The sequence below is a fragment of the Panthera uncia genome (assembly GCF_023721935.1).
Source record: "Panthera uncia isolate 11264 chromosome A3 unlocalized genomic scaffold, Puncia_PCG_1.0 HiC_scaffold_11, whole genome shotgun sequence".
Taxonomy (NCBI): Eukaryota; Metazoa; Chordata; class Mammalia; order Carnivora; family Felidae; genus Panthera; species Panthera uncia.
This window is the reverse complement of record NW_026057578.1, coordinates 31,939,105-31,953,601: the sequence shown is the minus strand read 5'-3', so window position 1 is coordinate 31,953,601 and position 14,497 is coordinate 31,939,105.

Genomic DNA, 14,497 nt, shown 5'->3' with positions numbered 1-14,497 from the left:
CACATGCTCACCTCTTGTTATAGAGACGAGGAAACTGAGGTGCCAAAAAGTGATATGACTCGTTAATTTCACCTAACTAATGAGCAGCTGCCTCCCTCAAGCACAGGCATTTTGAGTCCTAAGATTTCAAGCAGGCCAGGGGCTGGGCTCCCTGTCAGCTCCGGGCTCCCGCCTAAACCCATTCTTTGGCTCCGAGTGTACCAAGCACCTCTGTCCAGTCATGCACAGCACGTCCTGCCAGGTTTGCAGGTGTGGTCCATGTACTCAGAGGTGTGCCACTGGAAGAGTTAAACAATTACCAACCTTGCTGGCCTTCCTGCTCTTTAATGCCACATACCTGCCCCATTACCTGCAAAGGTGAGCTCAGACAGAGGCTATACTAGAGCACACCTCCCTGGACACCTGCCAGCGCAGAGGGGGCTGGGATTGGGCTGCTGGGCTGCCATTTTGTTTATACAATTAACGTTTGGACAATAAATCTGAACCTTACCAACACACCTAGAACACAGGATCATGGTGAAGGGCACAGAATTCCTGGTATATTTGAGGTATAACCTTCTGAATCACCTTCTGGAATGAACAGAACTCACAAGGCACATTATGTGAATTGGTGAACAGGTTGTAAGTAAAACAACAAGAAGCAATACTGAACAGAGAGAAAGGTCCCTTATTAATCAATAAGGACAGAGATTTTTAGCTCTACCTTTCCATATACACTGTGGCTGGGGAGAAAGAGATGGGAAGGAGGCCCTCTAGAATTTTTCCAAGGCCACTATTACTATGAATGGGACTAGAGAACAATGATGGAACTATAAAGCACATGTCCTTATCTGGGCTACTGGATACTTTTAAAGTTATTTTTGAATCCTCAAGTCAATTTCCAAATATATTTAGAAATGATCAATCATGAGAGATAGAGGGAGGCAAGGGATGGAGAGAAATAAGGAACAGGCTATTCTGGATCCAGAGCTACATGTTATTTACAAGCAAATTAAGAATTTAGGTAACATCACAAGGATAGGAATGATCTCTGAATTCACAAGTACCAGTTACAACGTGGAAGTCTGTTTTGAACAGTGCTTCTCAACAGGGTACAGGAGAGAGCTCATGTTTCTGAGCCTCAAGAGCATTTTAAAAATGCATATATCTATTATACAATGGAATACTACCTGGCAATGAGAAAGAATGAAATATGGCCTTTTGTAGCAATGTGGATGGAACTGGAGAGTGTCATGCTAAGTGAAATAAGTCATACAGAGAAAGACAGATGCCATATGTTTTCACTCATGTGTGGATCCTGAGAAACTTAACAGAAGACCATGGGGGAGGGGAAGGAAAAAACAAAGTTAGAGAGGGAGGGAGCCAAACCATAAAAGACTCTTAAAAACTGAGAATAAACTGAGGGTTGATGGTGGGTGGGAGGGAGGGGAAAGTGGGTGATGGGCACTGAGGGCACCTGTTGGGATGAGCACTGGGTGTTGTATGGAAACCAATTTGACAATAAATTTAATATTAAAAATAAATAATTAAATAAATATATATATAAATAAAAATGTTAACATGTGCTCTGTGAATAAATAAATAAATTAATTAATTAAAATGTTAACATGTACTCTGTGAAAACATAAATAAATAAATAAATAATAAAAATGCATATATCCTGGGGCACATGGGTGGCTCAGTCAGTTAAGTGTCCGACTCTTGACTTCAGCTCAGGTCATGATCTCACGGTTTGTGGGTTTGAGCCTCTGCACTGTCAGCACAGAGCCTGCTTGGGATTTCTCTCTCTTTGCCCTGTCCCCTGTTCTCTCTCTCTCTCTCTCTCTCTCTCAAAATAAATGTTTAAAAAATACATATATCCCTTCTCTTGATATAGAATAAACCTCCTGGAGCTGGAAATGGGGGATTCACTTTCCAGGGTATTCTCATATACAGTACTACCTGGTCTCAGCACACCCCCACCAATGCCCCTTCAGCTCCAACAAGGGTACAAAAAATATGAATATGCAATTCATAGAAATTCTAAAAATCCCCAACACTAGACTTTGTTTCTGAAAGAGAGGCGCCAAATCTTAACCATATCTGAATTTTTATACCCTAGAGCAGAGGTCTAAAATGAGTGGCCCCCTGCTATGTCTAGCCTATAGACTTGCTTTATACGATACAGTATATTCAATGCTTACTTTTAAAATAAAGTTTTGAAAAAATTAAATAAAATGAAGTTTTGAATTAGCTACTGCAGCAGATCTTACTTTTCAAAGATGAGTGAGACACTACTTCTTGGCCCACATGCTCTTCTAGAATGTGATTTTGTCACTATCCCACCTGGAGGCAGAGACTTAAATCTGGTGGGCTTGTGACTACTTTAACCAATTTACTATGGCTGAAGTGATATGCATGACTTCTAAGACTGGGCCATAAAAAGCCATGAAGCTTTCTTCCTGTTTGTGGGGATACTGGTGCTTGAAACCCTGAGACACCATGGAAGAAGTGTTACTATCCTGAGGCTACCATAATGTGAGGAAATCAGGCCACATGGGGAAGCCACACGTACTTGCTCCAACTGGCAGTCTTAGTCATTGTCTTCCCAACCCAAGAACTAGACACAAAAGTAAATAGGCCTTTAGAGATCCCAGCCCCCAGCCTCCCAGTCTCCCCAGCTGAGGCATCAGAGAAGATGGTGGAACCAAAACAAAACATTACCACTTTGCCTGTGAATGGTAGCTCAGAGAGTCCATGAGAATAAAAAATGGTTGTTTGTAAATGAATACGTTTTAAGTTAATTCCTTATGCAAAAATAGTAACCAGAACAGTTTCCAACATTTATTCACAGGGCTTTCCCATAACATTTCAGAGTTTCTTGAAGAATTGGAGGATATGATAAACTCCCTGCATACCCAATGGCTAGTAGATGGGAAAAACAGTCAATGGACATGTACTCTCCAGTTTTTCACAGTTGTTATCCCTGACACTATGAACTAAGGTTTGATGGTATGAATTGTTAAAACCAGCCTCTTGTTTTTCTTACACAGCAGAACTGTGTGCTTCAAAGTGGGTAAACAGAAGACAGAGAGGGCCTGAATCTTTTATATCAGCACCTTCTTGCCTGGTTCCTGTATGTGCTTTGAGTTTGCAACCCCTGCCCTAGAATATAATAGACACGTAATAAATATTTGTTGAATTTTGAAATCAACACATCCTTCTTCTTGTGATTGTATATTTATTTCTGGATTCTGTTGATAAAAATTTCTTCTCCCATAGGTTTAATGGTTCTTAAGATGTCTTTTTATCTCCCTCCTTTCCTTCCTTTCTTTCCTCCTTTCTTTCCTCCTTCCTTCCCTCCTTCCTTTCTTTCCTCCACACTTTTGCAACTGCATCGCTGCCTGCATATCATACCACTGCACACTGGCTGTCCATTCACATCCCATTCAGAATACATAGTAATAAAAATAATAGCTTTCAAAATGGAAAAGTTTTGTCCCATAACAGAAGTACCATTTTTGTTCACAGAGCACCTGCCTCAGAAGAATTTAGGGAGTTCTTTAGAATACAGAAACCAAGGTCCCAACTTGCACTCAGCAACCAGACTGAGGGTACTGGGACAGCAATCTGGACTTCAGCAGGTGTTCCACATGATTTTTGTGCATGGTGTGGTTTTAAAAATACATCCAGCCATTTTCTTTTTTTTATGTTTGTTTTATTTACTTTGAGAGAGAAGAGCATGCACAAGCAAGGAAGGGGCAGAAACAGAGGGAGAGAGAATCCCAGACAAGCTCTGTGTTGTCAGTGCAATGCAGGGCTCGATCCCATGAACCATGAGATCATGACCTGAGCCAAAATCAAGAGTCAGGCACTCAACCAGGTTAGGCCCCTCAGACACCCCCATCCAGCCATTTTCAAGGGGCTAAAATAGAAAGTAGTTTCTGCCATCAAATCCTGGGATTGCAAAGACAGATCTGGTGTGACCAGAATGACAGGTTCAGGGGTACTATTTGAAGGTTAGGAAGCATGTGGAGGTTGCACGGGGGACCATGATGAAAAGGAGGTGGCAGGGCAATGAGAAGTTAGGGTCAGGACCTCCAATTGCACAGAGACAAGTTGATCAGCTGAGCAAAGCAGGCTTAGGCAAGAGTCCTTGTCATTGGGTTTATGAACCTGGACAAGGAGAACATTTTACCTTGTTTGTACTAATCTCTGAGTAAAATCCTTTAACAATGAACCAAAGTATTATTAGCAGGACCCATGACTCGTAAAAAAATCACAGATGTTTTTATATTGCAGAGATAACTTATAGTGCCATTTTCACTCATGACTATTTCAAAATGATGATGGTTTTTAGGTCTCTTGCTAGATCTTGCTATTTAACAGACTATTACAGAAACACATCTATTACTATGTTGCAAGTTAATTTTTTTGGTATATAATTAGTTTCTTTTGTAATATAAATACTATATTTTATGGATTTAAAACATTACTCAGAAAAAAAGGCCACAGGCTTCACCAGACTGTCAAAGATCCATGTACCTGAAGCCCTGGATTAAAGAAACAGGCAAACTATGGAGAAGCCAGCCTGGTCTTTCCAAATATGCCAGAAAGATCCAGGCTGACACCTTCCACCTGTGCCCCTCCCACAGACAGGAGGGAGCTAAGAAAGGTGACAGGGAGAGAAGGACCCTCCAGGTGCACTGAGCATCCAAGCCATTCCTCCTGGGTGCCTGTTGATATAGACTGCAGCTTGTACCCTGTGGCCAGCAGTCTGCCAGACAGAAACTATGGTGTAGGCCCAGACTAGAACATGTAGGGCTGAGGGTGCACCTTCTGGAGACCAGACCAAGTGTCCAGCCTCACACCTGCATATCTCCAGGCCTACCTTTAGCCGGCCATCCTTCTCATGCAGCATCCTTCATAGGCAGCTTAGGCATCCTTCTTAAGTATCACATTTCCACAGGCTGGAATGACATGGTCACACTTGCTGACAAGCAAAAGATGAATTCCTTCATAGAGGTCCTGAGAAGGGCATACAAACCTCATATTAAAAACATCAATGCTTCATTCCAAACTGATGGGCCAGCACTGTGTGAGGCCATTTACTCATCTTCACAAAAAACCTACAGAGTTGGTTTTTTTTCCAAGATCCACATTAATATCTCCACTTCCTTGATGAAGAAAAAGAGGCTTGGCATCTTGCCATGTACCAGAGGTACATCTTACCACGTACCAGACCATGGACTGTGCATTGTACTCTCATTTCCTCATATAATCTTTACACAACCTTCTATTATTATGGCTGTTTTGTAGATAAAGAAATCAAGGACCGAAGAATTTGCCGAAGGTCCCACAGAGGAACTAGATATTTCCTTAGAAGATTTGGATCCAGGCTTCTGACAAAAAATTCATGTTCTCTTCCTTATATCAGGGCTTCTGGTCCTCACTGTACCACTTATGTTAATGCCTTCTAGACATACATATTCTCCACTAGTTGGGATTACGGAAACTTCCAGGGAAAGAGAGTGGGAGGTTTCCACATCTCAGAAGTGTGGATCCATTGGGGCTGTTTCTTCAGGCCAGAATCTTGCAGACTTGCCCCTACTGACCCTCATGTCTTCTGCAACTTGAGTCAGCAGCAGAGCAAAAGCCACAAAGAGAGTCCCAGGAGGTGTGGTGTGACCAGGAATAAACACAGGCAGGGAACATTTGAACCAAAACGCACTGAAACTTGACAGCCAGGACGTGCCAGGACACGCCAGCTCATGGCTCATAAAGGTTGCAACTCTTACTGTGAACATTCACAGTCACTTGGTTAAAACAATACTGCTAAGAATACCACCTGCTCACACTATTGGGGTTCTCTAGTATTTGGGGGTACAGCATGATGTAAGCTTTACTACAGGGAAAGGGCTATGAAAATGGACACTTTCTGGACCTTCAAGGGAGGAGATGCAGGGTAGGGTTAAGGGGTGGAATTTCCCTGGCTCATTCCATGACGCCAAGACCAAGGTTAGAAATGAACTGAACCACCTTGTAAAAAGCATTATATATAAAGTCATCTGTTTACCTCAGCCACTGCTGTCACAAGCCCCATGTTCCTATCAAGGGTTGAAAGCAAACACTGTAAGCGGCTAAAAGAACAACATCGTTTCTGATTCTCTCCTAAGACCTGATTCAGTTACAAAATGGGCTTATGAACTTAAAATTATGGGAAAGGAGGAGGGAAAGGAAAGACAAGAACCCTTTTATTTAGCATCTTATTCACAATGAAAATTGGCACAGAAGCCAACCACATACATTAACATAGCTTGGGCAAGTTTAAAGCTTATGAATACATTTCTGTGGAAAAATGTGAATATGGAAAATCCCCTCTTATTTTGCCCTTTCCAAAAAGGCAAGGAGTTCTGGGCTCCATGTGTATATGTAACCTCACTTAGAAACTGGGAAAAGCCAAGTGGGACTAAACTGTGGGAGTCTGGGTCTGAAGGGGGGGGGGTTCCTGCTACTTGGGAACCAGAGAGGAAGAGAGCTTAGGATTCACTCACCAGTAAGGTTTCATCATAATTGCAGAGGGGAAGCCCAAGTAGAGTAGGCTGAGGTTCTCAGCATCTCTCTGGTAATACATTTATCTGTTGGAGAAGATTCACTATTATTAGAAGAGGAAGACAGAGCTCTTTCTGATCATGCTCAAAATCACCAATTAAAAGGAGAGTTAAAGAACTGTACAGAGCAATAGGCAGTCTGAGATGATGCTCTCGTCAGTGAGTTTTTCTTCAGTTTTTCCTCAAGGACCCTTTAAGTATTTAGAAACACAAAGTAATTCATCCTCTTAAAGACTGCCTTGAGGGTAGAAGCTTCTGTTGCTATTTCTTTTTGTTTTAGTTATTTTGCAGGTACTAGTGGGTGTTTTGCCTAACAGTTTCCCTAGAGAATAAGGGATGTAACTATTCATTCACAGACAGGGGAAAACAGTTTAGAGATAAACAGACTAAGGAAATTGTCCACAAATGCAGAGCACCATGTTTCAGTCTGTCTGTCATCCCTCCATCCCTCCATCCCTCCATCCATCCATCCATGCATCCATCCAACAGATATTTACTGACAACCCTAAGGGCATTCCCCTATGCAACTGCAAAGCTCTATAGAAGCCCTGGGGAAATACTCATAATTCCAGAAACTCATCTTCACTGCTTAGCCTCAAGAGCCTGAGCAAGTGTTGGTCCTTGTGGAGGAGATAGCATGCAAAGGCTGTGAAGTGGGAAAGAGATAATTTATGAACCAAGTGGAATTCTGAGTTAAATACAAAAGCAACTGCTTTGCTAGAAATGGTCAAATAAGGAAATCTAATGATTAGAAAACAACAAGCAACACATTTCTAGGAAGGATTCAGTTAGTTTATTGAGTACGTACTATGCATGCGGCAAACTCTGTACTAGGCCCTGGGAACACAGACAAGCTCTTGGTTTGTTCAGGGCACTCCCAGTGCAACTGTGAGGGCAGAGAGGAAACAATATACCCACCACATGCTAAGTGCTGCAGGCTCTGTGAGAGCTGAGGACAGAGCACATGACTGGTCTATCTAGGCTGAGAGAAAAAGCAGCATGTACAAAAGTCCTGCTGTGGGAACCAGCTTCTGAGGAAATGTCCAAAGGCCAGTGTGGGTGGCATGGCTGGTCATCTAAGGCCTTGTAGACTATGCTGAAGGCAATGTAAAATCATTTAGGGTTTAAAACAGGGAAGATACTATCATGTTTGCTTTTTAAACTATGCTTCTGACTTCTGGAAATAGAATGGCTGGCGGTGGCAAATGGTAGAACTAGAAAGACCACTAAGGCAGAAATTCAGGCAAGATAACAGTGGCAGAATTTCTTCCTTTCAGGTGGGGATGGAAAATATGAGAGGTAGACTTAAAAGCTATACATTGGAAAAAACACTGCAAGAGAGGAAATCGGAACCACTCCTTGGAAAGCAAAGGAATGAGAAAGGAAGGAAATGCCTCCACCGTGAGTGGTTAATGGAGATGTGGTGGGTATGCCAGGGGTCAAGGTGGGAATGGAGCAAAAGGCACTCCAAAGCTCACAGGTTCATGCCAGCAGACAGGTGGTTGTGAGTAGACTTTTCTTCTCACCCAGCTTAACTATACAGGGAGAGAAGAGTTGAATTGAACTTGTTTCCAGAATGTCAGATACATCTCTACTCACTCTCCTCTTTCCTATAGGCTAGATTTTTCCACTCTTTCTATTGCTGTGACATTTCTAGGCCTAAAATCCAAAAATTGAAGAAGGAAATGGTAAGTTTTTGATATTTGGTATTACTGTTTCTCAGATACATTTAGAATAAAATTCAGCAATCAATATTGATCAATACTAAACATTAATTATTAAATTTCAAAAATAATATTAAAATATTAAAACTATTTTGAAGCTAATTTTTGGAAATCACAAAACAAGAGACTTGTGGCCTGAAATCATAGTGCTGTTTTAGCCCAAACCATATATACCTTACCTTTTGAGAGATTACACACTTTCCCTTGCGTGCACTTGGGAATGTGTAACGGCCACCCTGCCCACATTTGAGGTACCACACTCTGCCTGCAGGTCACCTATCACTGCATTTATAGCTGTAAACCAAAAATTACCTCGGACTTTTTGTTAATGAGCTTTATAAATCACTAATCAGAGTTCTTTAAATCTTTAGGAAGTTGGGCCTGGCTATCATATGAAGTTACAACTTTACTCAACTGAATGTATAAATTTGGCAAGTGAGTTTCTTAAAGTAGAGCAAGTGTCAGTTTGTCAATCTGTTATTCAAAGGCTAACTTTGAACATCACCTCTAATAGCAACATGGACCAAGAATTTTAAAAGTAAATAATGATAATAATATTTTTATATATCTCATAAATACTTCCAAATATCCTAGGTTGCTTGTGTGTGTGTGTGTGTGTGTGTGTGTGTGTGTGTGTAGGGGGAGTTATTGAATGAAGGTAGATATGCAGAGAATAGAAGGTGGTTCTTGTTATTTTTCAAAACCAGTTCATCTTTTCTAATGAGTCATACCCCTGTGTCTAAGCCAAGTCCTTCCTTGTCCCCACTGGTCTTGGCTTTGGGAATCCTGGGTGTGACTCATGGGTCATGATCCTGAAGACAGAGGCCTATATTTCTCCAAAAACAATTTTAGGTCCCTTTGCCTGTGATGCAACGATATAACTCCATATAAATCAGTAGGAGCTTTTATGGGTTGACTAATATGTTAACACCCTGTGATCCAGAAATGGAGTTGCCTAAACCTTTTTTAGGCTGGGTCATATTAATTGTGTCTCAGGTAGTGTCCTAGAGTTTTCAATGTCTTCCGAGATGATGTGGCAGATGAGGGCAACAAATGGATGATTAATAATGGATGACTTTGTGTAACCCTTAACCATTTTTTGTTAGAAAGATATCAAATCCTTTGCATTTACATTGGCTCTTAACTTTATGCCATCATTCTTAGAACAGCAAGAACTGCCTCTAGTCCCCAGTATGGGAACTGGAAATCATAATATTTGACCTTTATGACTTGTAAACACAATACTATTCAGCCTATTTGAAAAACTGAATGAATTCAATTCCTAATTACTTTTTTCCCCAACCCTTAAATTTAGATTTGTAAAATTTGTCACCCGAAGAGTCTACAGGCTGCAAGAACCACTTTTTGCCATCTTAATAAGTTCCACCATAAGCTAACTAATATCATTCAGAAGACAGATGAGATAATATCATGTGTGAGAAAAATAGAAACAAAATCTTTAAAAAAAAAAATCAAGTTCTTTTCAATTCAATGCATCTGTTACTAAAAGGTATGGTTTTGAAACCAACCGGGGATGGCAGATGTGTGTTTTACTATAACCAGTTAGTTGCTGCATGGAGCACTGGACTGAAAAAGATACTGGTTCTGAGGAAAAATGATAACATTGGTTATAGTATCTACCATAGGTTCAGAATTGGGAAATAGTAGTTTTAGTGCCATCTCTTTGCCATCCACCCTAATGCCTCAGCCAGAATATTAAAAATTATTTTACTGTAAATAAGATGAAACACAATACTGAGATAACACATTATCTAATATATTCCCATTACCGTAAGTACTTGGTATCTTTCCTCACTCAAGAAAGCCCTATTATCAAATATCAGAGAGGCTGATCAGTGAAGAACATCTTGACACCAGAGAGGTAAGCTCTCTCATGCTCTCCCATGGCTTCAACATTCAACATGTTCCAGTGACTTTCTAAAGTTTATTCTTCAGACCAAGAATCTTCCCCGAGTTCTGGATTCTATTTTCTATCATTTGTTAGACAACTTCATCTCAAACATGGAAAACTTAAACACACACACATACACACACACACAACTGTTTAAGAAGATTCCTCTTTGCACAATTTGTATTCCATTAACGACATCATTATGAATCCACACTAGACCCTTAAAGTCACTCCTCTTTTTCTTTCAACCACTCCATACAATCAGCCACCAAATCCTTGCAATTTTAAATTTGACTACTATCTATATCTTACACCTAACATCTTTTCTTTATGTATTGCTTTTTATAGCTGTAACAAAACATATTGCCAAAAAACTTAGCAGCTTAAAATAACAGTTTATTATCTCATGGTTTACTTGGTAACAAGTTTGGGTTAGGTAAGTTCTTTCATCAGAGACTCACTGTGGCTATGTTCTCATCTGAAGGTTCTGGGGAAATATCTGCTTCCAAGCCCTTCCAGCCTGTTGACAGAATCCAGTTCCTTACAGTTGTAGAACTGAGATCCCATTTCCCTGCTGGTAGTCAAGCTGGGAGCTGCTTTCAGCTCTTGGAGGCCTACGTTCCAAGCTCTATGGCTCTTCCATATTTAAAGCTAGTGATGGGGAATTTCCCTCATATCAAATTCCTCTCACAGTTTGAATCTCTCTCACCAGGAAGATCCTAGCCCCTTTTTAGGTCAGGCTCACTCAAGATAATCTCCTTTTCTCAAAGTGAACTAATTTGGAACCTTAACTATTTCTGCAAAATCCCTTCATGGCAGCACCAAGACAAAAATGTTTGATAGAATACTAGGAGAAGTTTGTGTATACGAGGGAATGTATGTGTTGGAGAGATTATGAGAGGAGTTTCTGCCTTCTAATTTTCCACAGTCCATTGCTTTAGTTGAGGCCCTAACAATCTCTGCATAGATCATTAAAATAACCATCTGACTCTGTCTTCAAGTAGATTCTCCCAAAAGCTAAACTTGAGATAATGGCTCAAGTTTGGACAGTCTATCTGCAAGGTTAGCCAAGGAAACGTGCGTGGGGAGGTAAGGAAGTGAAACAGAAAAGGAAGAAAATCAATACAAAGTGTTTTAGCAACTAGGGCTCATCACTGCTGAGGAGGAGGAGGAAGCTGGGGTATTTATCTTCCAATTCTCATCATTATTGCTTGAGAGCTGCTCCTACTTGCTCCATAAAGGTTCTCTGAAATTTTTTCTTCTTGTATAACTAAATAAAACACTGATCTGATCCCGTCACCTCTCTTTTTAAAAACACATATCTGTCATACAGTCAACACACTGTATTTCCTGATCATCTACAAGATGCAATGCATGATTGCCATGTCACTGTGGACTCAACAGCCACATATGGAGCTTATAATTGGAGTGACCAAAAAAAAAAAGAAACTACAAATTCTTTAGGATAACACATATGTCCTTCCAAATCTAACATGAACCTATTTGGCAGCATCTTCTCTCATCTTCTTGGTTAAAATCATCCTCCATTCAGGTCACCCAAAGTTCTTTCTCAATATTATTAGAAAATACTGTGCTACTTCATACTTCCATCAACTTTGCTCAATGTAAAATGTGTTTCCCTCCCTTCCTTCCAGAGAAACTTGATTAGAAATCTACCTCCTCTGAGACCATCCTGACCTCTGGCTTGATAGCATTTATCATTGTTATTATTTACATCTCAGGGCCTACTGTGTAGGAGGGCCTTCTGGAATAAATTTCAAAAATCATGAAAAAAATGTGACAATATTAGATTGTATTCTTTTTGATTTAAAGAATTGTTTCAAGATCTTTGTTTTAGACTTTCACATATGGAATTGTTACTAGTTTCAGATATGCATGCATGTAGGTAGATAGAAAAACAGATAAAGGGATAGACAAGTAGAAATGGATAGACAAACATCCATGAAAAGACAGATACAGAGTTAAAACAAAAATAGTAATTTTTGATATTCTGGGATTCTGTAAAAGAATCAGCTAGTCAATGTGCCCTTGGGGCTAGTTTTTTTGTTGTTGATGTTGTTGTTGTTGTTCTTATTGTTTAGCTCTACTGAAGTATAATTGACAAATAAAAAATGTATATATTTAAGGTGAACAATGCTTTGATATATATAAGCACTATGAAATGATCACCACAATCAAGCTACTTAAAACATCATCACCTCACATAGCAACTTATGTGTGTGTGTGTGTGTGTGTGTGTGTGTGGTAAGAACAATGAAGATCTACCCTTTCAGAAAATTTCAAGTATATAATACAATATTGTTAACTAGAGTAACCATGCTGTACATTAGATCTCAAGAACTTATTTATCTTGTATAACTGAAACTTTGTACCCTTCGACCAACATCTCCAACCCTCAACCTCTGGAAACCAAGATTCTACTCTGTGTATCTATGAATTCAACAATTTTATTTTATTTATTTATTTTTTTTAGTGAGATCTACACCCAGTATAGGACCTGAACTCACGACCCCAAGATCAAGAGTCACATGCTCTACCTACTGAGTCAGCCAGACACTGCAAGTTAAACTATTTTAGATTCCACATGTAAGTGAGATCATGCAGTATTTGTCTTTTTGGGACTGGCTTATTTCATTTAGCATAATTTCCTCCAGGTTCATCCATAGTGTCACAGATAGCAGGATTTCCTTCTTTTTTTAAGGCTGAATAATATTCCAATGTATATTCCACATTTTCCTTATCCATTATTTCTCAACAGACACTTGTGTTGTTTCCATATCTTGGCTATTGTGAACAATGCTTCAATGAACATGGGAATGCAGATATCTCTTTGAGATACTGATTTCATTTCCTTTCATTATATACCCAGAAGAGGGATCATTGGAATATACTCTAGTTCTATTTTTAACTTTTTGAGGAATCTCCATACTGTTTCCCATCTTGGATGTACCTATTTACATCCCTATCAATAGTGTACAAACATTCCCTTTTCTTCACTTTTCTCCACCATCACCAACACTTGCCATCTTTTGCCTTTTTGATAATGGCCACCCTAACAGTTGTGAGGTGATAACTCAATAATTTTGGTTTGTATTTCCTTTATGATTAGTGATGTTGAACACCTTTTCATTCAGCTGTTGGACTTCTGTATGTCTTCTTTTTAGAACTACCTATTCAGTTCTTTCCCATTTTTTACTCAGGTTGGGTGGTTTTTTGTTTTTGTTTTTGTTTTTTGCTATTGAGTTGAGTTTCTTAAATATGTTTAATATTAACTCTTTAGCAGATACATGGCTTATAAATATTTTCTCCCATTCAGTAGTTTGTCTTTTACTTTATTTTTTCCTTTACTGTGCAGAATCTTTTTAGTATGATGCAATCTCATTTTTTTTTCTTTTGTTGCCTATGCTTTTGGGTTTTATCTAAAAAGTCACTGCATAAACCACTATCAAGAAGCTTTTACCTATGTTTTTTTCTAGTTAGCTTTACTGTTTCAGGTCTTCTTTTTAAATTTTTTTTGTTTGTTTATTTTTGAGAGAGACAGACAGACAAAGAATGAGCGGGGGAGGGGCAAAAAGAGAAGGAGACACAAAATCTGAAACAGGCTCCAGGCTCTGAGCTGTCAGCACAGAGCCCAATGTGGGGCTCAAATCCACAAACCACAAGATCATGACCTGAGCCAAAGTCGGACACTTAACCGACTGAGCCACCCAGGTGGCCCTCAGCTCTTCTGTTTAAATATTTAATCCATTTTGAGTTGATTTTTTTATGTAGTGTGATGTAAGGGTCCAATTTCATTCTTCTGTATGTGGATATCCAGTTTTCCCACCACAATTTATTGGAGAGACTATCCTTCCCCATTGTATATTTTTGGCAACCCTGTTTAAAATCAGTTGACCATAAATGTGTGGATTGATTTCTGTACTTCCTATTCTGTTCCATCGATCTATATGTCTGATTTTATGCCAGTACCATCCTGTTTTGATTATTACAGCTTTGTAATATCATTCTAAATCAGGAAGTGGGATGTCTCCAGCTTTGTTCTTCTTGCCCAAGTTTGCTTTGCTATTTGGTGTCATTTGTAATTCCATATGAATTGTAGGATTGCTTTTTCTAGTTCTGTAAAAGTGTCACTGGGATTTTGATAGGGTTGCATTGAATCTATAAATCACTTTGGCTTGTATGGACGTTTTAACAATATTAAGTCTTCCAATCCATGAACATAGAAAGTTTTTCTATTTGTGTCTCCTTTA